The sequence below is a fragment of the Chlamydotis macqueenii genome, chromosome 3, assembly GCF_036417535.1.
Source record: "Chlamydotis macqueenii isolate bChlMac1 chromosome 3, bChlMac1.mat, whole genome shotgun sequence".
Taxonomy (NCBI): Eukaryota; Metazoa; Chordata; class Aves; order Otidiformes; family Otididae; genus Chlamydotis; species Chlamydotis macqueenii.
The window spans coordinates 104,967,842-104,980,392 of NC_141558.1; the positions used below are offsets into that span (position 1 = coordinate 104,967,842).

The window sequence follows — 12,551 nt, forward strand, 5'->3', positions numbered from 1 at the left end:
AGAATCTTGGACTAGTTGAGTACCACATTGTCTGGCTGTTTCTGCCTTTGTGTATCCCATGCATCTCGTTCAGGGAAGTAAGAGGGAGAGAGGAGCTTGGTTCAGTCTGGGTTTAAGGGTACAGTGTATTAGAGGAAAGCAGGAGTAAAGAGTGTGAAGACCTGACAGGTCTTTTAAAAATTAATATCTTTAAGTCTGTAGCAGTAAAAGATTGAACATGACTGGCTAAAGTGTGTTTCTATGATATATAAACTTCATTTGTCCTGTTTCTCTGATGTAAATGCTGTTCATGTGTCATCTTTCTCCTGGACGTTTTAATTTTTTTTTTTTTCCTTCAAGTAGATTGCCTCATTTAGCATAGTTATTTTTATATGGACAGAACTGAGTGGCTAAATCAGTTATTAACTGCTGCTCTCTAGGTTTGGTATAATGTTTTCTGTGGTCTAAGTTCATGGGATTTGAACAGCTTATGATGACAAAAATGCTGCTTTCAGTAGTGCTGTTAATCTGAACATATTTACATTGAATTTAAATGAAACAAGACAGTTTAAAGTATCTGATAGCAAGCAACTCACTGTAATCATAAGGAAGAGAACAGTATATTGTGGAAGCTTGTGGCTGTTCAAGATAACATGTCACTCACCAATGTTTATATGATTCTGGTCAGTCGAGAAACTCATCTGTAGAGATATGTGGCTCTTTGTGAAATGCTGAGACTAGTCTGTAATGGCAACACCTAGAAGTTAATATTATACTTTCTTTTGGCAAAAGCCCCTGAGCAACTAGTGTAGTGGAAATGGAAGAACTAAAACGGGGCCACAGGAGGATAACAACATGAGGTTGTGCGATGTGTAAATAGATTTATTTCTGCGTTACCTTGCATTCTCTGTAGTCAATCACACCAAGACAAAGCTATTATTTCACAAATTGCTTTGTTGGCTCTGTGGAGCTGTGAAGCATCATGGTTGTCATCATGGAAGATTGTCTACGCTTCTTCATTGTGCTGCAGTCTGGTTAAAATTGCCAGAGTTGTGCTGTATGAGGGGAGAACTGCTGGGCAAGACTGCCCACTGTGTGAAGAAGGTCTGTAACCAGCTCTTGCTCGTGTCCATTGTCCTGGCCTGTAACCATTAAGAAGGCAGATGTACGTGCTTAGGTACGGCCTCCCCCTGTTCAGCATTGTGATACCTGATATCTTCCATCTTTTTCTCTGATTGTGTGCTGCTACACACTGTGCACGTGAAGCGTAAACTTACTCATGGCTTAACATAATACTGTGAGCTTTTTTTCAGCTACCAAAGGAAGTTAAGTAGAGCATGTCAAAGACTGTTATAGTGTAATGGCTTCCAAAATGAACTTTCCCCCTTACTATCTTTCTATCTCACTTTAAATATAACTGAAGAAATTCATATCATGAGAGTGGCAAACACTCCAAAATCAACATTTCTGCTTTCAAATATTTGTTGAAATGAACTTTTGAAAACAAAATGAAGCTCTAATGTCTTGCTGTACCTTAATCAACCCCTCTCCCTTACAAGTTCTTAAGTTTAATATCTGATTAAACAAAGATAATTTCCTGTTCTTCCCTTCTTCAGTGGTATAAAATAAAAATGTTCTTCTCTTTGTGCTTTGTTGAATATGTGAAGAAGTATTTCTTATAAACAGTTGTTAGAAAAATCCAGGGCTTGTGACTTTCTCCACTCTGGGTGAAAATGCCTCTGCCCCGAGGCCTGTGCATTGAGTAAAACTTTACTATGAGTTTAAGGTGTAATAACTTCTAGGTCAAATATGTGCTGAACATAGACAACAGATGATTATTTTTTTTCTTGTTGTTGTTATATGTCATGGGTTTTCAAAATAGGATCATCTGTTAAACTGACATCTCTGTGTGTGAATGGGAGGACTATCCTCCATTACATTTTAAGGCTAAATTGTTTGGCTGCAGTTCAAGCCACTCCACAGTGGCTCTGTTGAAGCCTTGTTTTTGCCTTCTGTTGTGACATTTGAGGCTAGCACAGTACTATGAAAATAATGCAAACTTTGAGTGTGGTAACGATTTCTTTTTGAAAAGGAGGAAATTCACAATTATAGCATCAGTCTCTTTAATTCATTCTCTCAGTATCTAAATATTGTGGAAGATGTTCCGTTCAGGTTAGTGCCAAAACACTCCAGTCTGTGTTGCAAAAAGTATAGCAGCCACCTGAAAGAGGTTAAAACCTAATTTGAAGAAAGATGCAGAAAATGAGCTAGGAAACAGTAAGAAGCAATGCCAGGTCAATGTGTGTGAATTCCTGCACCTGCAGATGTTAAGATGGTCAAAATAATTTGAAAGTTTTTCTTTATTGTAAATGAAAATCAACATGTCTAGTGGTGGGCTGTTTGTTTCACTGCTTGATTCAAACTTCTATATTAACTGAGAAGGAAAAAAGCAGAACTGAAAAAAAGGCAGGTGTGGACTGTGGGTTTGATCTTACACAGAAGAGGTTGGAGCTTTTGCATAGTTATTTCTGAATGCCTCAGTGGTTTTGGACTTTTCCTGCTTCACAGGTTTCCTCAAAAGATGTTTGGTAATGGCGTATCAGGTAATGATGGTAGGCTTGAGCTGGTAGGCTAAAGGAACAGACTTGGGGTGGGAGAGAAGAGTAGATACAAGCCAGGAGCAATGGAATACAGGGGAATGGTTCAAATGAGTGGTGGAGAGGAGGAAGGTGAGTCTGGCAAGGTACAGAATACAGGTGCTAAGATTTCTATGTACAGAGTGGAATGAAGGCTCTGTTTCCTCAGAATGATGATGTCCTTGGCGCTGGACAGATCAGGAACAAAACAGAGTACAGGTAAAAGAGGTTTGTCTGAGGACTGGTAGAAGTATTGATTCAGTTCTAAAAATAAGGATGAAAAGGTTGTGTTAGCAGAGTTGGATGGGAAGAGTTTTTTTAAATGTCCTGTATGAAGAACCTGCACCTAGCATTCATCACCTCAAATGGAAAGTGCCCGAGAAGAGGCAAACTGGTGTATAATGCAGTGGCATCTAAGCTATGAACTTGTCATGCTACATGTAGTTGGTGCCTCCATACTGTGCTGGCTGACATGCTTGAAATGTGTATGTAACCTGTTCATGTGCCAATATGCACGTTAAATACTACGACTGCTTGTAGTGGTATCTACCACCTACTGTGTTGATCATGGCCTCCCTGAACCTTTGCTACAGCAGCCCCTCTAATACAGGTTTAAGGAGATGCATCGTAGCAACTTTGGAAGTAATAAAAAATAGCTGTCTTGGGAGTGCCCCGCTGGTAGCAAAAGACATTCATGCTCTTGAATGTCCTACTGCCATCCTTAGAGGGCTTAAATAATTCTGCTTTGTCATGGGGAAAAAACATCAAAATGATGTTAGGTGTTTGGATTCAAGGATGGCTGGAAAAAGGGGTGATGGCACAACTGTATGCTTTTAATTTGTCAAAATTCTATTCTTTCTTGTCCTAATGAGTCATTCAGGAAAAGATTTTAATTTGAAATGGCTCCAGAAAAACATTCCTGCTTTCTGGCGCAAGTGAGAATCCTTTGAGATCCCTTTGACTAAATTAGCTTTAAGAGAGTTTTCATAGCAGAGAGGCTGACCCCCCGCAGTTTTTCCTTTTGTATTGAGTAATCTAGTTTTGAGAAGCGCCCGTGTGATTTATTAGCCTTTAACGTACGGCTGATATAATTAGGGCAGGTATCCCTCTGCTCCTCTCTCAAGATTTATAACACAGTCTGTTATTCACTCACTCTACGGCTCTGCCAGAGCTGCTTTTAGTCTGAAAGCGAGAGCATCCTTTCCAGAGTGAGGGAGCAAAGGCTCGGTCTGCTGACAGAAAGCAGCTACTAGAGGAGAAGAACTGTTGTGATACACTGGAGCCGTGGTCCTGAAGGAATTTCTTGTTTTGTTCCTGACGCTTTCGGGCTTAAATTAATAACCTTTCCTGCCTATTTAGAGCACTCCTGAACGGTGGCAGACGCTCGGCTGCTCAACAACTTCATTTACCCTCTGCACAAGCAGAGCTGAGCAGTACCGGTTAGAAGACTCTGTGAAGGCTGTTATTTGTTTGTTTTTTTTTTTTTTGCATTTGTTTCCTGGGGTTATTTTGGGAGAGAAACTTATGCTATATCAACCTCCTTTGCCTGTGAAACGTATAAAGCCTGTGGCTTGCAAAAGCAGTCTTGGAAGAGAGCATGCTCAGAAAGCTGGCAAATCATGGTCCAGTGACCGGGAGGAAATGATAGTTGCTCTTCATTTATAATGCAAATTCTGAGGTGTCTTCAGAAGTGTGGCAAACTTAAAATGATGGCTGTGGTGAGAACGTCTCTGCAGAAAGTTGTGGTGTTGTTGCATCGTTTACAGAGGATGGCAGTTTCTTCTCCCCGTTACCAGAAGCTTTGTAAGGTAAGAAATGTAAGCCCTAAATCTTGAGTGTCTAATGCTAACTCTGTTGTCTTTCTGAGATAAAAAGAAAAGAAAGTAAGGATGTGATGAGTGTCAAAAGTATCTAGGCTATCTAGTATGTTTTTAAAGCCTGCCATGCTCTCCTGTGCATGTTTTGTTAAAGAATACAATACAAAAAACCCCTCTTGTTTGTCAGTGTGATACATTTTTTTTTTTTTTTTTTTTAAAAAAAAAAGTGCTCTCTTGCCTACCCTTTAAGTGTCTGGAAGGAAACTGTTAATGTTCAATGATCTTTTCTAAAATACTAATACATCTCCTTTTCCAAAGGCATTGCTTAATTCTTGGTAATTGCAGTACTTTAACTCCTGGGTACCCATTATGTGGACTGCGTTCTTCCATGCCTGCTGTTTTTGCTTTTGAACTTTATGAAACTTTTAATTAGGAATTAGTAGAGCAGACTAATACACAGCTATGAAATCTTGACTTCACCTGCTTCACCTGACAGTTCTTTCAGAGAAAAAAAAAATAAGGAAAAATTGGAGGAAAAGCATGTAGACATAGACTACCACTCATTGGTATTTTTGCTGTTACCTGTTTCGGTGGCTGACTATTTCTGCTTCCACAGAGATTGTTTACTTTTTTTTTTTTTTTTTTTTTTTTTTTTTTTTTTTTTTTTTGGCACAAGTTCAGTAGTCCAAAACTTTAATACTGTGGTAATGATCTAAGCTATCTAGTAAAATTCTTTTTTTTTAGTAGGTTGATCGCTCACCACATAAAAATAATAATTTAAAAAAAAAGAAAAAAAAATTCAAACTGGTCTGTAAAGTCCACGAATTAATATTGCCGCAGTGTTGGTGCCTGTATGGAATGTTCATATTGTGGTGTGTTATTGGACTTATATATAAGGATTTTGCTTCACAACTTTGCAAAACTATAAAGTTGGAGGGGTCTTCAAGTATATGCTGACATAATCTTATAGAAATTCTGTTTGACTGTCTTTGAACTTGTTTTCTTACTCTTGCTGCTTGTGATACTTTAAAACTACCAGTGTGTTTTGGTGAAAATATGGCTGAGTTTTGTGTACAAGATATGTGAAAACCGAAGTGTATGACCATGTCTTGTTCTGATGATAAAGGAAAGCCACTGTAACTCATGATACTTGCTTCAATCTGAAATGTGTTTTCTATTATCAGAAATACAAAAATGACATCAAGTAAAAGAGATCTCACCTCTATAGCAGAGTTTGGAAGTAAGAAAAGGGTATAATGCCGTATCTGGTTCATAACAGCGAAGCTTGTAGAGGAAGTTCTGGCATATGCGGAAAATCACATTGTTTTCAAATAGATGTCTGTTTACAAAGCTGTACTGAGGAGTGTATCTTTATTATGAAAAATGATAGACGTTTGTGTACCTACAAGCTATTTTTACAAGCATGCCTCAGTTATTCTTGTCTCTATCAGTTCTACAGCCCTGTTTGCTTTTGTGAGTAAGGCAAATCTTTTTTCATTAGTGTAGAGACATGGTTTTTAATTGCCTTTCCAGAAGCACTAGGAAATTAAAAGTGCTTTAAAACCTGTTTAGTCACTTTTTTTGTATATTAGCTTGTCTATAACAATGTTTGTCAAACAAGAGCTATTTAGTGACTCTTGCAGTAATAATTATTTGCTAATTAGCCTGAGAGCCTAGTAAATGGTTCTGTACTTAATTTGTTGAGTTTAAATCTACCCAAGGGGTAGTAAAAAAAGTCTTCACAAAGGCTGTTATTAAAATATATTTTCTGATTGAAAATCTATGCAGTGATAGCCTTGGGAATTTTTGAGTAGCTTAAAATTATGCGTTGTGTGTTTTAATTTTTGTTAAGAAGTCATGCAGCTTAGTTTTTTGTCTGTGCTTAATTTACTGAAAGTAGAATTGCTGGTCTGCCTATAGAGTTAAATCAGACACTGATTGAGGGGGGGGGGAAGATAGGTTTACAATCCCAGTCACTTCCAGCAGGTGTCAATGTAAGGCAATGATATATGGGAGTCTGGAGATGGAAATGTTAATACTTAGATAAGAAAATGGTATGGAAATTACAAATTATAAGCAACTATGACAGCACGTCAGGAAGGATTTCTTATAGTGCTCGGTATGCTTCTGTCTTCAGAATTTCTCAAGTTTGTACATGTCTTGTGAACTCTGATACACTAACATAGTTCAGTTCTACCAAAGAAAAGTTATTTACTGTAGATTATATTAATTACTGCATTGTGTACAGGTAGTTGCTTCAGGAAGTAGCATCTAAATGTTTCATGCGAAGTGTCCTCTGAAGCATCACAGAGTACCAATGGAATAAACATTTTTAAAAAGTGAAAATGAAATAATTAAGACAAATTCTTTAATTCAGTGCTTGTCTGTTATAAACTGCGCTGTTTATAAAAGAATAAACAAGGCTGTATTATTGAACTGGGCTGGAGAAAGTCATAATTGTTCCTCTTATTTAGCAGCTTCATGTAATAGTAGTGCTCAGCATTCATAGTCTTCACTTTGCGTATTTCTTAAAAGCAGAAACAAAAATAAACACTTTGACATATTACAGCATTGCTGAAAAACAAGAAATCTAGGGTTTTAGGATACTTCTTCTTTTGCTGCTTTTGCTTTCACTAGTTCCTTTATACCAAGGTGTGTTTTGCCAAATGTAACTTTTCAGTAGTATTGCTATTTGATTCTTTTATCCTGAAATTAGTGGCATACCAGGGCAAAATGTGTTCACTTAGCATTGTGTTGTCAGGACAATGTGTAATAAGTTTTTCTCTATTGTTGTTAGCTGCTTTGTTTCATAACTCTTCTGTAATGTTTTGACACTGAAAGTGAACAACCAGAAAAATGTTTTATAGGGGCTGTCATCTGCTCTGTGTTCTTGCTAATATGTGATTGTTCCTTAAAGAAGGTCTTCTGTTAGGTACATCCAGCTAGCTCAGACAAGAATGAATTTAAATTTTTATTGGGAACATCAAAAATCATGGTAAAAGGCACAAATTGATAGATCTCTTCTGAGAGACCAGAACCACAATATTACTTATGAAAATGAAGTAGAAAATTGGGAAGCTTTCTCTAACTTCCCTGACAGAAGTGAAAGAGCAGTGCATCTCTGTCAGGTAGATAAATGATTACCTTGAAATGTGTATCCTACTTGTGGAGCTGGACTGTGCTGTTTATGAAACGTGTTGCTAGTATTCAGGGACTGGAGCATTCATCCACTGAAGACAGACTGAGGAACATAGCTAGTAGCTGAGAGAGTATTTTCTCATTTCTTTTGTGATGACTTTTTGAGAAGAAACGTATTTAAAAAAAAAAATAAAAAAAAAATCAACCCACTCTGTATACCATACTTGAAATTGCAAATCTGATCCAACATGAGTCTTCGCTCTTGAAGTGATACATGGTAACTTAGGTGAGTTCCTAACTTCCTCATCTGCAAAGAGAAATGATGCATCAAAAACTTGTACCTTGTGATTCTTTTCTATGAATACATAACTTAAAATGCAATTCTCTTGTTTTCTGCTCTTTCACTTTTATGACTAGTGTTAAATTTATAAAACCACAGGAAATTAAAAGCACAGTGAATGCTGTGGTCAACCAAAATCCTCTTTTACTGTGACACTGGTGATTACATTCCAGAGGACATTTATATTTTGTTAAATTTTGAGAGTAGCAGCAAAGGCTTCGTTCCTGTGAAATTTTGAAAAAATGTGAAGGACATGGGATAGGGAAAAAAAAAGCATGAAAAACTGTTGAGAAATGGGTAGGTTAATTCTGGTTACAATGAATTCAACAAAGATGAGTTTTCTGATGTTTACATGGCTTCAAGTTGATTAGAAAATAAGTCATTGGCACTTAATCACAAGTGTGGATGAAGAGGAGGCATTACAGCAGTGATGCAGTACATACTTATTGGACAGCAGATGTGAGAACAGGAGTTAATTTTGAAAGCATGTCCTGAAGGAGGCCACTGTATTAAGCTAGTTGTTGGTTCGAAAATGAAGCAATGCCTCTCTTATCAAAAGTATTGCTAAATTATGCAGACAGTTTTTTTTTTTGAGAAAGTGAAGTCTGGATTGCTCAATATTGTTTTAGTAGTATAAGGGACATTCTAATTAGATCTAGATCTACCGTAAAGCTTTATAGAAGGGAAGGGAGGCTAGAATTAATGGGAACCTTGGGTATAATGGCTGTTATCCACTGAAATGATGAGAATAAGAGTGCACTGGTGGAAAAAAAAAGGACTTTTAATATAGGAGATTTAGTAAATAATATCTAATTATAAGCATCTGAGTTCAGGATTTACCTTTTTAGAAAACAACTGAGAAGTGTAAATAATAACCACCCGACCTCCAAACACACACGCCACGTTTGTGCTGAAAATGACTGTGTAGAGAAACTTGCATCCGTTGTGATTTCATGAGATAGCGTATGTGGAGGGGTGGGGTGAAACATGAGTTGGGTGTGTGCTAAGCAGAACATGGTTAACGTACAGCTAATGAAGACTTAGAGAGCTTAAAGTGCAACAAGATAGCATGATGGTGTTTAGTGACTGAAAGGTCAAGAAAACCTTATCATTTGGAGAAATGTGAATAGACTAAGAATGCACGTAAGTCAATGATCATTTAAAATGAATGAGATGGACATAATTTCTTTTTGGATATGGATCAAAAGTTGGAAAACTGAAAACTGGTGGGAGAATACTTGAACTGATAGACATCTTGGAAGCAGTAGAAGGCTGAAGGCAGAAAGTTTGTTATGGCTTTAAAAATTGAGGTAGATCAAGACTGGAAATGCCTATCCAGTAAGTCAAATATGGACAACAGATTAAATTCAACTTGGAAATATAATAGCTATAATGGAGTTTAGTTCTCCATTGGTATAAAATTGCACCTTCATATGCAGTTTGTCAGTGACATATGAGGACAGTTAGGGGGTTTAGTATGTAGGTAAGATGTCAGTTGTAACTGTTAGCATGTTATGGATTGATTCCCTTTGGAATTTTGGACGGATCTAGTGGAAAAAAAAAAAAAAGTGGGATATTGGAGGGATATTTTTCTTTTTTGCTAAACTAGAGAGATGAGATCCTGAGAACTCCTCTTTCTGAAGACAGGATAGGCTGGTTCATGAAGACAAGTGACTGCTACAGGTGCAGAATCTGGTTACGACTGGGGATGGAGCTGAGAGAAATGGGCAGAATTTCAAGGAGAAACTTGTAGGTAAAGTATTAGGAAGACATTTTGATAGTGAGATTTAGGAGCTCACTAAGTCTTTCTTCCCAAGAACTCATGTGTCCTCAGTCCTTAAAGAAAATGTTTTAGTAAATGCCCAAGCAATATTTTAGTGTAGTAAGCTGTTTCCAAGCATAAAAGAACAAGAAGGCAATTGTGAAGAGCCAGCATGGATTTTAAGAAGATGTTCAACCTGATTGCGTTCTGTGAGAAAGTTGTTGCTGTCTCTTTGAATGAAGGGAAAACAGATATTTGATACAATCTCTGATAGTCAAATTAGGGAGATACGAACAGGATAGTTGAGCAAAAATTTGGGAAGAAAACTGGCTGGACCGTTGGTGTTCCTCCAGGATTGGGACTGAGACCGGTACTTGTTAGCACTGTTATGAATCTGAACAGTGGGACAGGGTGCACCTTCAGCAGGTTTGTGAATAATATCAGATTTTGGAGGATTAGACAATATTTTCCCATTCACTGGGGCCTCAAATGGGAGGGATGGGCTGACAGGAACTACGTAAAGGTTTTAAAAAGCAAAAAAAAAAAAAAGACCCCAAAGCAAATTCTTGCACCTGAGAAGGGACAACCCAGTGCATTGATACAGATTATGTGAGCAAGTTCATAGCCATCAGACAGGGAGAAGTGATTCTTCCTGCCTGCTTTAGCTCTCATGAGGTCATGTCTGGAATACCGTGGTTGGTTTCAGGCCCCCAGTTTGAGAGATACTGAGGTACGTGGGAGGGTACTGTGCTTTGGGGCTGGAGCACATGACATAAGAGTAAAGGTGGAGGGAGCTGGCTTCATTTAATTTGGAGGGGAGAAGGCTCCAGGGATTTCCAAATGCTGTCACTGCCTACCTGATGGGTTATTATTTGAGAAGATGGAGCCAGGGTCTTCTCAGAGGTGCCCTGTGAAAGGAAAACAGGCAGTGGGAACAAGCTGCAGCAGGGGAATTGGGTGTAAGGGCAACAATTCTGCACAGCAAGTCCAGCTGAATGTTGGAGTGGGCTGCCCAAAGAGGCTGTTGTATTTCCATCTCCAGAGGTATTAAAAACTGTAGTGGATAAGGTCCTTAGCAGCCAGGCCTCGCTTTGAAATTGGCTCCTGAAATTGGCAGGAGATTTTACTGTGTGATCTCCAGAGATTTTCCAACCTGCGATTTTCTATGATTCTCTGTGCTAGTGCCCTATTAGCTTGTGAGTGAAGACTAAAATAGTCAAAATTGTAGTGCAGCAGTTTTAAGGTGTGACTGTGTTGCCTACTTCCTATCAAAAGGAGCTTCAGGTTTTTACTCCATGTGAAAAATTCTTACTACTTTGCTGAATTTTGATCTAAATCTGGGCCTGCTATGAGTCTGCTGAACAGCCGTAACGCATGTTCATGTGCGAATCCTTTTGCTGTGTGTAACTTCAATGGTAACAATGCGGTACAGTCAGGCATTTGGTGCATATCTGAATTTTGTGGCTGTGATGAGAAGGCACTTAAATATAGTGTAAACCTTCCTGTCATCTAACCTGCCCCCGCTGCCCCTTTTACTTTTGCATTTTCAGATGATGTTTTCAAAACTCAAAGAAGAACATGCTAATAACCCCTTTCAGAGAAGGGTTGTGCACATCTTGAGGGATGAGGCTGACCTAAATGTAATGGTTTTGGCTTGCTGTTTGTCTAATTATGATCAGTGCCAAAAGAAACTGTGTCATAAATGGGTACTTTATTGTCAATCCTTTTTTACAGAAGACTGTGCTCCCTAGTGCTCTGTGTGTGTATCGGGCTTCTCTAGAAATAAAATTGTTTCTTTAAGGGGAGAGAACAAGGAGAAACAAAATGGGAGAGGATGTAAAGGTTCATAAATTTGGTGTTTTTAACTGCTACACCAATCATTCCTGTTTGCAAGCAGAATGCATATTAACAGGAGAGGAGATGGGTTCTACGATATAACTTTAGTAGTGTTTCAGTAGTATTTTGGAAGGGAGGAAAGAGGAGATAAGTGAAATATTTCAGGACATGATTTTAGAATCCTCTTACATTTAAAGTCAAGTCTGATTTCTGAGCTGAAAATATTTTTGTTATTGCAGCAAGAATGAAAATGGATATAAATTATGGGGTAGTTGTGTTAAGGCATGAATGTAGGATTAATGGAAAATTGACTTCCATGAACTTCACATGTTTACAGGAGCTGGAGCAATATTTGATATGCGAGACCATCTACCATGGTATTTTACTACAGTGCTTGTTGATTGCTGCCATTTTTCAGGGAGCATTTTTTTTTTCTCTTTCCCTTAGGGCTCAATTACCCTGCCTAAATTAGTGAAGTCCTGAAGCAGTAGGTGCCTAAAACAGAATAGTGCCTCACCAGTTCCCATCTTGAGAACTGACCATCTTTCTTGTCTTCTGCCTCATGCAGATCATTTGAGCTTATTTTTAAGAAACCTGCACTTGCTATGTAGCCTGTAAAATAGTGCTGTTTGAAGCTGCACTGTTGCTGCTAGTCATCAGGGACTCTGGAAGAGTTCTGCCCTCTTTTGCCTTCCCCTCTGTTTTTAATCAAGACAAACTGCTATGAAACTTCATGTTCCGAAGTTGCTCTGCAAGCTTCCTATTTTCATATCCACTGGTTGCAGACCTGTGCGGCTCTCCGGCTGCCCCGAGACGTTTTCATGCTGGGCATTCGATATGCTTTGCTGCAAAGCATTTTGCTTCAAAGCAGAAGTAACTTACGCAGTCCTGCATAGATGAGTAATTGAACGTGGGTGGAAGATGTCAATGGCGTTCTTGATAATTGATGTCCTGTGTTGCACTACAGAAAGCAATTCTTTGTAGTCATAGTGGAACTATATTTACTGGTGGTTTCTGGTGTGTGGTAAATACAGCAGACGTTG

At 38.3% G+C, this 12,551-nt stretch overlaps 1 protein-coding gene across 1 annotated transcript in view; it reads left to right on the forward strand.

Moving 5' to 3' along the window:
• The window catches only part of UTRN (utrophin), a 356,589-nt gene that overhangs the window by 132,544 nt on the left and 211,494 nt on the right, over positions 1–12,551 (forward strand). The gene's annotated exons all lie outside the window — the stretch shown is intronic.